Genomic DNA, 11134 nt, shown 5'->3' with positions numbered 1-11134 from the left:
TGGAACAGAACACAACAGCTCAGAAGAAGGGCATCTATCCAAACAGCCATGCTTCTGCCTATTGCTGAGTGGAGGTGGCAGGGTGTCTGCTGAGGTAGGAGCTGCTGCTCACTTATTTGGAAGAAATGTCTTTATTTCTTGATGTATTTATAACATTCATATCCACTACTTTAATGCATTTCAGGGAGAGCCAGATCTCCCTACTGACGCCAGGAGAAGCAGCTGAAAACAGGCCAATAACAATTTTTGGGTTTTAAAGCAGGCTCTGTGGCTGTGCAGGAAGGAGGAGATTTCTTGTTACAAGCACAAGTAAGAAAAAAGTCATTTACAAAGAAGAAAGTAAGTAAATCATGTCAAAATTATTCCTGTTTTGCTGTAGCTCTTATATTTTGTTGCCAAAAAATGATCCTTCCTGCAGCAAGATTTCCATCTGAATTATTAGGAGATTTGCTTGATTAAGGACTGCAAGATGTGGCTTTTGCGCCAAAATTTCATTTTGGTCTATCGACATTGTGGGCTTTTCTCATTCAATTGGAACTACCCAATAGATTAAAAGGAAAATGTACACTGAGCTACATCTACTATGTCTTATTCTTTTCTCTCAATAATTATAAACATCTATTCAAATCATGGTGACATTTTGTACTTTTGCAAAGGAGCTAAGTTAAAGCAAGCGGTGACCTTTTCATACCGCCTGCAATAATCAAGTATGGCTCTACTGGCCTCCTAATCCCCCTCCATGCCCTCCTTCCAGATTTCTTCCTGGAACGGGGCATTAGTGGCTTGAAAGAGAACAAGGAATTGTGGTGAGGGTAGGAGAACGTGCTGCGGTGCTCTCGGGTGAATAAGCAGTACAATTGAAAAGATTTTGATTAAACAGACATGTTTATCTCTGAGCAGAAGAAAGCATTAGCTTATTCAACACGCATTTTTATAAGGTGGTTTGTTTTTGTTTATCATCATTGGGACTCCCTAAAGTTTGGTTACAATTAATTTTCAGTTCAGAGGAGATGCTCTCATTTGCTCATCGATTATTCAGGAGTGAAGGTAGCCCTGACATTCACACGCAGGAAGGAACCTCCACCACAAACCTGCCAGTTTCTGTAAGCAGCTCCTTTAATAGCAAACTTCTGCAAATCACAAGATACACAAGAGGTGCATCAGACCAAGCACAAATACACCTCTATGGCTAATAAAGCAGAAAAGAAGTTGAAATTTTGAAAGGATCTTTTAAAAACCCTTCTAATGAAGGTATATACACAGAGCCAAGGAAAATTATGATGGATCTCTTTGATGTGCCATCTTCTACAGATATGCCTTTTCTCTACCAACAAGCCACACATGTCAAGCTCTACCTGCAACAGGAGAGAAGCTGGGTCTGACTAGGGATCTACAATTCACTTACAAGACTTCCTACTTCACTTGTAATTCTTTAGTAATTTCAAGTTGCTAGTCATATGGTTTCAACAGTGGGCAACTTCCCTGCATGAGTTATGGTTTCCAGTTCAAATTTGAACTTATAGATCTTGGAACAGTCCATCTTCATTGGGGCAAGAGGGAGGGGGATTGCAGTACACTCAGCAGAGACCAAAAGGTGAGCAAGCGTAGGCCGCCGGTGTGGCGGAATGCCACTGAAGCATTGTCAAGGTGCCCTGCCAAGTCCTTGTAGGTGTAGTCAGTATAGAAACCGATCTGAAATTTTCCAGAAAACAGTTTCCACATGACTGACATCTTCTACACGTCAAAAAAAAAAGTTCATTATTTCACATCTCTGTCCCAAGCAGACAGGACAAGAACAAATGCTGACACATCAGCATTTCACACAAGACAGAAATATTGTCATTTATAGCCACCTCTGCATTTTTCTCCTTTGGATAAAGGATTTAATTCCTCTGCACCAGAATCTGTCAGCACACACCAAACAATAATGACGTATCTAAGTGTAGTTACTCAGCACTACGTACCTGAGCACCTACAGCTGAGCAAGCTATTCATTTAGTAAGCCAAATTTGGAGCCTCATTCTGCTTACCCTGAAGAAATGCTCCATCATCATTCCACTGCTTACGCTCTTGTTCTGCCATCCACGGAAAGCCTGGTGAGTCAGAAGTGCCCACGCTTGGGCAAAAGAAAATGAAAGACACTAGAAAACAGAAGTAGAAGAAAAGAAACCCCCGTAAAACCAGGAAAGGTCTTTTACAAAAATTTATTTTGAAGTGGGCTGACCGTAGAGGAAGACTTCTTTCCTCTTCCTCCGTATTGCCTGAGTGCTCTAAGCACGCTCTGAGTTCGGACTGTGACTGGGAGGAAGCTCGCTCATCTTTAACATCAGTTGTAGTGCAGGTTTACTAGACTGAACTCCTTCATTCTGGCTGAGAAATAATTCCCGCATTTCACTGCTTTCTTTACTCCCTTAAGTTTCTAAGTTTCTCTCTTCTCCCTCCATGTCACTATGATGAGAGAACAGTGAGTCCAGTCCCAAGCAATCATTCTGATTGTGTTTCAACAATGTATTTTAATGTATTTCAATGTATTTCAACATTGTTGTGGTTAATTAACTTGTCAGATAGCAATCCAGGAGCAGTTGGATATATAGGTCCCTCAGGCACGCTGCATATTTTATCTTTGCCGTATCACTAATTATAACCATAGTTGTGATTAGAATGCTGAAATTCACATTTTTACACCTCGCTCTTTCCTTGCCAATCCTAACTTTCATTTCAGCCTCCTCTCTCTGGCTCCAGCAGCAAAGAAAACAGACATCAGTGATGGGGAACGCCTGCCAATGCAGCAGGAGCGAGCCAACGCTGATCCCTCTTCCAGTAACATGTCCTGGCTGAGCATGTCCAGACTAAAAAGTCATTACAGCCAAACTTACACATCCTCAAAAGCAGCTAGTATCACTAAGTACTAAAATGAACAGCGCTGTCGTCAGAAGCTTCTTGAACAGACAACCTTTAGATTAACGGAGAAACTGGAAGCAGGTTTAAAACTAGCTTTTCCTTATACTGGAGGGCATTTCTTATGCTTAGTTGCACTAATACCTAACCCCTTGAAATGCTCATCCTTTCAGAGACCTGTTAAGGTCCTTGCAATGAGGGAATTGAGACCAACAGACCTGAAAAAAAAAAAAAAAAAAAAAAGAAACAAAAAAGGATACAAGGCAACATCAAAAAGGACTTATGCGGGACTCCAGTACCTGATCCCAGACTCCCTTTGCTTGGTTGCCTCCTAGTACTGGAGAAAACTCAGTTTGACAGATATCTACTTTTTCCACTTCACAATGCCCAGGTGCCCTGAGCTGCACCACTTTATACATCCAGAACTGTCTCAGCTCAGACAGAGCAGAAGAGCTCAGCATCCAGCTCTGCTTCAACCTGCTCTACACCCAGAGGCAGGGCTTTAGCTCAGCCGGTTGGCAGGAATCACTCAGCCACGGTGCAGCTGGTTTCCAAGGCTGAGATGCAGACAGATACCATGGTGGCTCCTGTCTTCTTGTAGAACAGAGGATGAGGTGGGGTCTTCTTAATTCATTATCAGCCTGATGCTTAGCTGCTTCTGCCTGTAGGCAAGAAAGCTGTGATTCTGAGCAGGAGGTCTTTGTCACTAGGTGACCACTTCATCCTCCGTGAGGCAACGCTCCCCATCCCGCCAGCTGAAGCCGTGACACTGCTCAGGGAAGCGCTCGCCATGCTCAGGGCACTCCAGTGCAAGCAGGGAGTTCTGGTAACTCTCTTTGCTGCCAGAAATGCTTGCATATATTAGTGTTCAAGTGCCAACACAACTCATCTTGAGGGCAGGAACCACAGCTCACAACTCCCCTCTTCCTCATGAGTGCTCTAAGCTCTAGTCTACAGCCCTGCAGCTTTTTGTTTCTTTGTGTTCATGCTTTCTCTGCTTTTAATTAATTTTGGTTTGGTGGCACACATTCAAAAGGAGAGGGGAAGGCTGTTTTTCCAGGATAAGTGGTTGCCCTGAAAATAGAACACGTGGATTCAAATTCTCTCAGGTTGAGAAGAGAACCGAATATAAATTCCCTGCTTTCTCTCTAAGGGCTGTAACCACCCGTTGTTATGGGAGGGGTGCACGTCTGACTCACCCAGCAAGCCATACCCCGATCCGTGAAGGAACGGACCTTGGAAGCATCCCTAAGGCAGAGCCAGGACCAGGCTCTCCCTGAAGCTTGAAGGCCGTAGTAGGACATTTCACTCAGGTAATTATCCAGGCAACGTCTTGCTGAGCATGTAGACTTTGCACGACCCTTTCCTCAGGCTTTCTGACTGCTAATCTAAAATATTAGGAAAAAAAAAAATCAGTGATTTTGTCTAAAAATTAGTATGGTAATAATGATGCTTTCCAGATTGAGCCAATACATACAAGCGCTACACTGACCTTACAGTTTGGGTGAAATGGTCTTATACCTGATTTAGTTACTTTTTTGGCTGAAAAGTGCTTTTCCCCCATAACTTCTTTTCAAGCAATGTTAGTATTAGGTCTGGTTATTTAGAGCTAGTCAAACTGCAAAAAGGTTGTCTCAGGGCATGATCTTTCTGAAGAAATGCCAACAGATATTCACAAGCTGGGCTTAGATCACATCCTAAATTTTGTAGGCTACTATGAAGGTGTCAAATGATGACCACTTCAGGCATCCATAGCAAAGGCCTAGGGGCTGGAGAGGCTGTGACCCTGCCAGTCCTGTAAGCCCTACTGTCTTGTGTGGAAAAGATTGAAGCAACAGAAATAACAGTTGTCATCTGACGTCATGTTGATTCAGTACACAAATATACGTATTTTCACTTCATCTTTTCCTGTGCTTTGCGGAAAGTGCAATTTAAAAAACAATTTATGAAATTAAATTGTATATGTCCAAAAGCCAAGTTTGTTACCTTTTGCTACTTTTCAGTTAATTTACACTAACAGGATTTTTAGAAGTTCAACATACCACCGCTGTCCTGTAATAACACATCACAGTATGATAAGATTCACCGCCTTATTTTTCTTCTTGGCCCAGAGTGAATAATTCAGCGTTGCATGTTTCATAGTCTGAGTCATAAATGTTGAAATTGATTACACAGACGCATTGGAGTAGTCTCTCATTTTACTCTCTTAAAGATCCACTGAAATTCGTTGAGACATTTACAATTCCCTTGAAACTCAGGCTTCTAACTTGAAGCTTTTTATTTTTTCCCCACCCACTGTCAGGACAGCAACTCTGAGGACACAATACGTGTTCAGAAATCGCAAGAATGCTGAAAACCCCAGATATTGTCCGAGAAGTGAATATGTGATGAACGTTGCTTAAGCTGGCTTTCTTCTAGCAGTGAACAGGTATTACCAGTACGCAGGCATATGCTAATTCTCAGTACTGCGTAACCTCAGTGACAGTCCCTCTTCCTCTGCCTACAAAGAATTTTAGTATTTAATGCAGTTTCTGTTTACTGAAATTACCTCTTTTAACTCTCTAGCACTCCTTTTGGTAGCAGAATGCAGCAGTTAGATCCTCCCAAGTCTTTCTGCTCCAGGATAAAGAAACCCACCCCCCTTAGCTATGTTCTCCTCTGAAATATGCTCAGTCTCCTCCTCAGCCCCCCATTTTAATGGCTTACCACTAAATTAATCTATTTTTCAATAATTGCACTTGTTTAAAACAAAAAAAAAAGTATTGCTGGTCTTCCTACTTACTGGAAGTAAGCCCAAATACACCAGAGGGCAGGACGAAAGACATTTAAGTGTTTTTTTTTTTAAAAAAAAGGTGGGATTTTGCTTCTTGCCTATGGAACCAGTTGTGGTCAACTCAACAAGAGTCATTTGTGCCACTGTTGAAGTCCGTACAAAGCTGGAGCAAATCTACTGCAGGAAATGCAGTGAGTCCAGTGTTTGACGTTGTTCTTCGTACAGGTGTAACTGACTCTATCCTCTACACCAAATCCAATGCCAAAGCAGATTGTTTGCCATTTTGGAGCAATGATCAGAACTGATACTTGTCTGACTTCCCTAAGACACCCCCAGTGCAGGAGCTAGCTAATATATAGCTAGCGTCTAACAGAAAGGGTGCAGCTCAAGGTAATGTGGCTAGAATAAAAAGGGTACTAGCAACACCTACTTTGAATTCTGAATATGCTGCCTGTGGAAAAAAGTAAGTGGAAGACTTTAGGAATTTCTAAACATGCTGGCCATTTAAATAATTGTGTTACGTTACATACAATAGTGCAGATCTGCATCCATCTGTAAGTACTGTGCAAACTTTTTATGCAACGCTTAATCATTTTCTCTTCTGCAAGCTGATGGGTACTGAAATGGGGACTCGGGGGCCCATCAAGGGAGCTGATGGAACAATCTTAGCAGCCCGCTCATTAGACCTCCTACACGACCAGGACTGGGCAGGATTTTCTGCACAGCATGTTCCTCTTCCCCAACCTCACAAGGCAAATTAAAATACATCCAATTAAGACATAGAGGAAGCTTCAGCTAGAAGGAAATAACCTAATTTGTATTTCACTAGGACATGAGGGTGATACATGCATCTTTTAATAAGGCAAATACAACAAGCATAACAATGCTCTGCAGTCCAGGGCCAGAACACAACCCTTACTCTAAATAGAGGGTTTAAATATTATTCTTAGGAGGATCATCTTTTAAAGAGCTGCTGAAACCCACACCCAGAGTTAATGTCCTCTGACATGTAGGGAGTCATATTTTTAAAATGTTTTGTCTTTGTGACAACCCCATCCCCTAATGAAGGGCCACCCGCACACATCCCATTATAGTTTGCTGTGTTGCAGCTTGCTTTGTGCATGTGTCACACCTTGCAGTCCTCCCTTTGCCACTCGTATTTGCAGCGCTATACTTCAGTGCTGCTCTGATCAACTGGTGTCCTGTAATAACCTTTGGAACTTAGATCTTTGAAAAATTATACAGCAAAACCACTCCAGAGATAAGAGTTTTCAGGTGGGCTGGAAAATACTCCTTGTCACAGATGAGACTCAGGAGTTTTTCATTTGCTTTAATGTAGTATGTGTTTTATCTGGCATCAGTGGGGAAAGAAAATAATGTTGGTATCAGATGATGATAAATAAAAGTATTTTTAAAAGATTGTGTTCCACTGTCTCCAGATTGCACAACAGTTTCATGGAGAGGAGCATGGACGTGAGGCAAAGCGGTGCCTACCAAGAGAGGAGAGGAGGACACGTGCTGACGCAGGGGCACAGCCAGATCACCGGGTCCCTCCCGGTGCTTTGCTCTGCAAAGCCCCAGATACCTGGATGGCTTGCTTTGCTTGCTGCATGCTTTTTCAAAAGAGGAGTATTACTGATGTTAGAGGTGTCTATACCGCACGGTAAGGTGGGGAGGCATTTGCAGTGAAAACGAGTAACGCTGTTGTAAACCTTTTATACCTTCCAGCCCAAGGCCTCAAATCATTTCCCAGCTGTTAGTGTAGCTCGGGGGCTCCCCAGGATGTGGCAGTCCTGAGCCCAGTGGTCCCCACAGCACCTCCAGAGCGGCTGCCGGACCCCACAGCATCTTACTGCAAACCCCTCTCTGGTGCTGAGCTGTTTTGGTTTTAGCTCTGGCAGGGAACATTTCTGTTGCATCAGTGCAGAGCTATTCTGTTTCACAGGCAGCCTCCCAGTCTAATACATGAGTTTTAAAAGCTTACTCAGTGAATACCAGATTTCATATTGTTTCATCTACCACTTCCCACCCCAGTCCCCGGGCTAAGGACAAAAGCAAAGATGTAACTTTGCATTTCTGATCAGACTGCTGCCTGTCTCCTCTCCCCTTCCACCTCTCCCCTCTCCCAAGGTTTCTAAGTAACAAGCATTACCATTTCCCTAGCAGTCACTCCAAGCCCACATCGACACAAAGCCAGGAGAGGCCATGGCATCTCTTCAGGAACACAAGAGAAAATGAGACCCAAGAAACCCATGAACTGGTAGAAGGTAGAAACTATTTCAGTCTGCTCCTGGGTTTAAAGAGCCAGCTGCCAGGACAAAAGGCTGTAGAAAATGTCCTCTACAAAGACTCACAGTAAATGAGAAAGGTCAGCGGTGACAAAGCTGCTAAAGAGATCGTAACTGTAGCTAATTAGATGGGCTGCTGCCTAGCTGTCTGAAACCCAAGGATTTGTCTGAGAGATACTTTATTTTAATTTTTTGGGGCCTCGCCAGCCTTGTGTATTATGCTGATGTAGTTCATACCACACAAAGATATTTCTTTTCCCTTTCTTTTATTATTCATACCTTAAATGCATCATTGTGTTCTCTGTTAGGTCTTTTTTCTAGAAAAAGTAGGTGAGGGCAGGTAAAGGATAGAGCTGCAAAATCTTAAATACCCAGCATAAGTGGACACTTGTGAACTTAAAAATATTTTGCAGGTGGACAATTACTTTGGTGCAAATTTTTTCATTAGGAAAAAGTTTTAGCATTTGAAATGGTCCGTTTCAACATTTTCCCAATTGATTTTTCAGTTCAAAATGAAACAAAGTTCCCGTTAAGGCCATTTTAGCTTGGCATCTCCAAGTCAGCATCTCTCCCCCTTTCTTAGCACGTCCCTGTTCTTTCAATGCTGGAGATAAGCTGGGGGATTTGCATGCTATTTTCTCACTGACTCATTTTCCAAATACAGCCATTTAACAAATATTATTTCTGCAGGCAGCCATCCCCTTCAGATCCTTCATAAAGGAAATTACTCAATCAATAAAGTTAATTTTCACTCCCCCCTGAAGCAGCCACCCACCCCAGCAGATGTTCAGAAACAGACTAAAACAAAGCCAGAAACCTACTCAGATCCAAACATCTCTTGCCAATGTCCTCCTGCAGCTAAGGGTGAAATTAATACTTTCTCTATAGTAGGAAGCAAGCAGAGAGCAAGACCATGTTCTGCTGCTTTAATTAGCCTACTGAAAGATTAATAAACAGCAGTGATGAGCTCTGGACCATTCTCACTATGTTTACAGTCAACCCACTTCTACTATAAATATTGTTTTCCTGTCGAAACAAATTCAAAGGTGACCATTAACCCCAACTAGGTGTCCCCTGCGTACAGCACAAATTACCGCGCTTCTGCAGTCGGCCCGGTGGGACAGAGGCACTTGTCTCGCTGCCTTGTTTTGTCCCAGGAGAAGGTCCACACTGGAAAGGGAGCAAAGACTTACCTGAAGATCCTGAGGAAATCCTGCAGCTGTGTTACTTCAGCGTAGGTATGGATGCCACTGGGAAGACCCTCAAAACTTCTTGAGCAGGGTCTGTTTTTGCAAACCTGCAACCTGTGGCAAGTAATGCACAACAGCATTAATCACAGGAGGAAAATACGCAACAACAGTCTTTTTATATCTCTTTTGTCTGCAATGAGAGAAATGATGTTCAATATCGCATATACTAAAAAAAGGATCTTGGGATCTTATCTAGTCTGCTTTACATGAACATGGTGTTCGTGGAGCAAGTCCAGACTTAAACTGAGACAGCTTAGAATTAGGTTCTCCTCCAGAAGGGTCTTACCTTGTCCAAATTCCTGCCACATACAATCTCCCTGATCCTAACATGTTGGCAAAGGCAACAGAGAAGTTGGCCCTGGTTTGAATTTCCTTGGGAGTCACACTTGGGCAGAAGGGGCACTGGCACCCTTAGGCAGGATTTAGTGAGTGCGTTAGCTGGCCTCAGATAAAGTTTGGAAGAAGACAGAAAAATGAAGGCTTAAATTTAATGTTTAAGAAAAAAAGAAAAATTACAGTTGTTCTCAGGCATAACATCGAGAAAGGTTAACAACTGAAGCAGGTCTCCACAGAGGCAGGAGGCACAGGGAGAAAAAAGAAGAAAAAGCACTCGGTTTTGGAGAAGGGGATTTCATGGCAAAACAGACATGATGAAATGACTCAGAAATGCAATACCAACGTAGAGCACCCATCCTTGCAGTATGTAAAGCATAATGTAAGAGAGGTGTGAAGGACCTGGGACCACTGATTGTAAGTCTAAAGCTAAAACCAAGGAAAAAACACTGAATAATGACAACAGGAAAGAGAATGAAAGGAGAAACTGATCTATCTACCTATTATCTATTTACCAGGATAAAAAGAAAATAATGCATTCTTAAGCGAGTGTGGCTAACCAGGGCACTTGTAGAATAGATCTATTCACATGCCTAAAATAACTCTCCTGTCCCTGCAGCATCGGGGGTCTCACTACCTTAGGCACTGCAGGGCACTATTTACGTTACAGGTGTTGCCATTTAAGAGACAAAATTAGCCCATCTCCCAGGGGTTTATCTCCTGGGAGTCTTCTGAGCTGAAAGGCAGAGGGGGGCAAATCAACTAACTTGCCCCATGAGTCAGGGCAGAGGCCGAGTGGGGGATGCTGCAGCTGCCTGGGAAACCCCCTGCGGGTTGGTGCCACCTCACATGGGTGGGACGGGAATTTTCCAGAGTAGAGGTGGCCTCTACTCTGTTGTGCTAATAAGGAAGGAGTGGTTGAGGACTAAGACAGCTTTGCATTCAGACCTTAGCAACTGCACATACCTGTGACTGCTGGTTTAGCAGCAATTTCCATCCTGCTGACACAACCAGCACCAGGAGAGCCGGTTGCAAAGAAATTAACCACAGTGATTTCAAGCAGAGCTGTTGCTATTAAAAGGACAAAGATGTTTTAATGATGAACAGAGGAGAATCTTCTGTAAGATCTGACAAGTCAGAACCTGATTTGATAGGAGATCCAAACCTGAAAGAATGGAAACTGGTAACACAACGCAGCTGGCTTCTCAGATGGGACTTGTGGTGGGGAGAGCAAACAGAATAGTCACTGTTGCTGGTAAAATTAATGGCAAAAGCTCATGGCTTCACATACCCATTGGCTGCTTGAACTGAATTGATAACAAAAGATGGTGAGCAAAATCCTTCTGCAATTTAAATAAATACCTGTGACATGTATAATGAGCTTAAAACATGAATGTCCAGCATATTCCTACCAACAGGTCCTGAAGATGAATAACTGCTTTGCTTTCTTTGTTCTGCTTATCGCAGGGCAGCAGAGTATCAGATCAATTTACCTTAGTTTTTCTACATAACTACCTAGCATAAATGCTATCAGAAGAGTCCAGCTGCCTCACCTCACCTGTTGAAAATAATAGATCCTGGAGATTAAGGAT

At 42.9% G+C, this 11134-nt stretch overlaps 1 long non-coding RNA gene across 1 annotated transcript; it reads right to left on the bottom strand.

Annotated features, from left to right (window-relative positions):
• Positions 1 to 3198: 3198 nt before the first annotated feature.
• Positions 3199 to 10918, bottom strand: LOC148054823 (uncharacterized). The gene is made up of 4 exons (XR_015706533.1): positions 10509 to 10918; positions 9153 to 9263; positions 4098 to 4286; positions 3199 to 3972 (listed from the first exon to the last, which is right to left on the bottom strand). It is a non-coding gene; the product is annotated as an uncharacterized LOC148054823 (long non-coding RNA).
• Positions 10919 to 11134: the final 216 nt, after the last annotated feature.

Source organism: Nipponia nippon, unplaced genomic scaffold (assembly GCF_047370975.1).
Source record: "Nipponia nippon isolate SJK-2023a ecotype South Korea unplaced genomic scaffold, ASM4737097v1 scaffold_3, whole genome shotgun sequence".
Lineage (NCBI taxonomy): Eukaryota > Metazoa > Chordata > Aves > Pelecaniformes > Threskiornithidae > Nipponia > Nipponia nippon.
The sequence above is the reverse complement of the archived record's forward strand: the minus strand, read 5'-3'. Positions and strand labels throughout refer to the sequence as shown.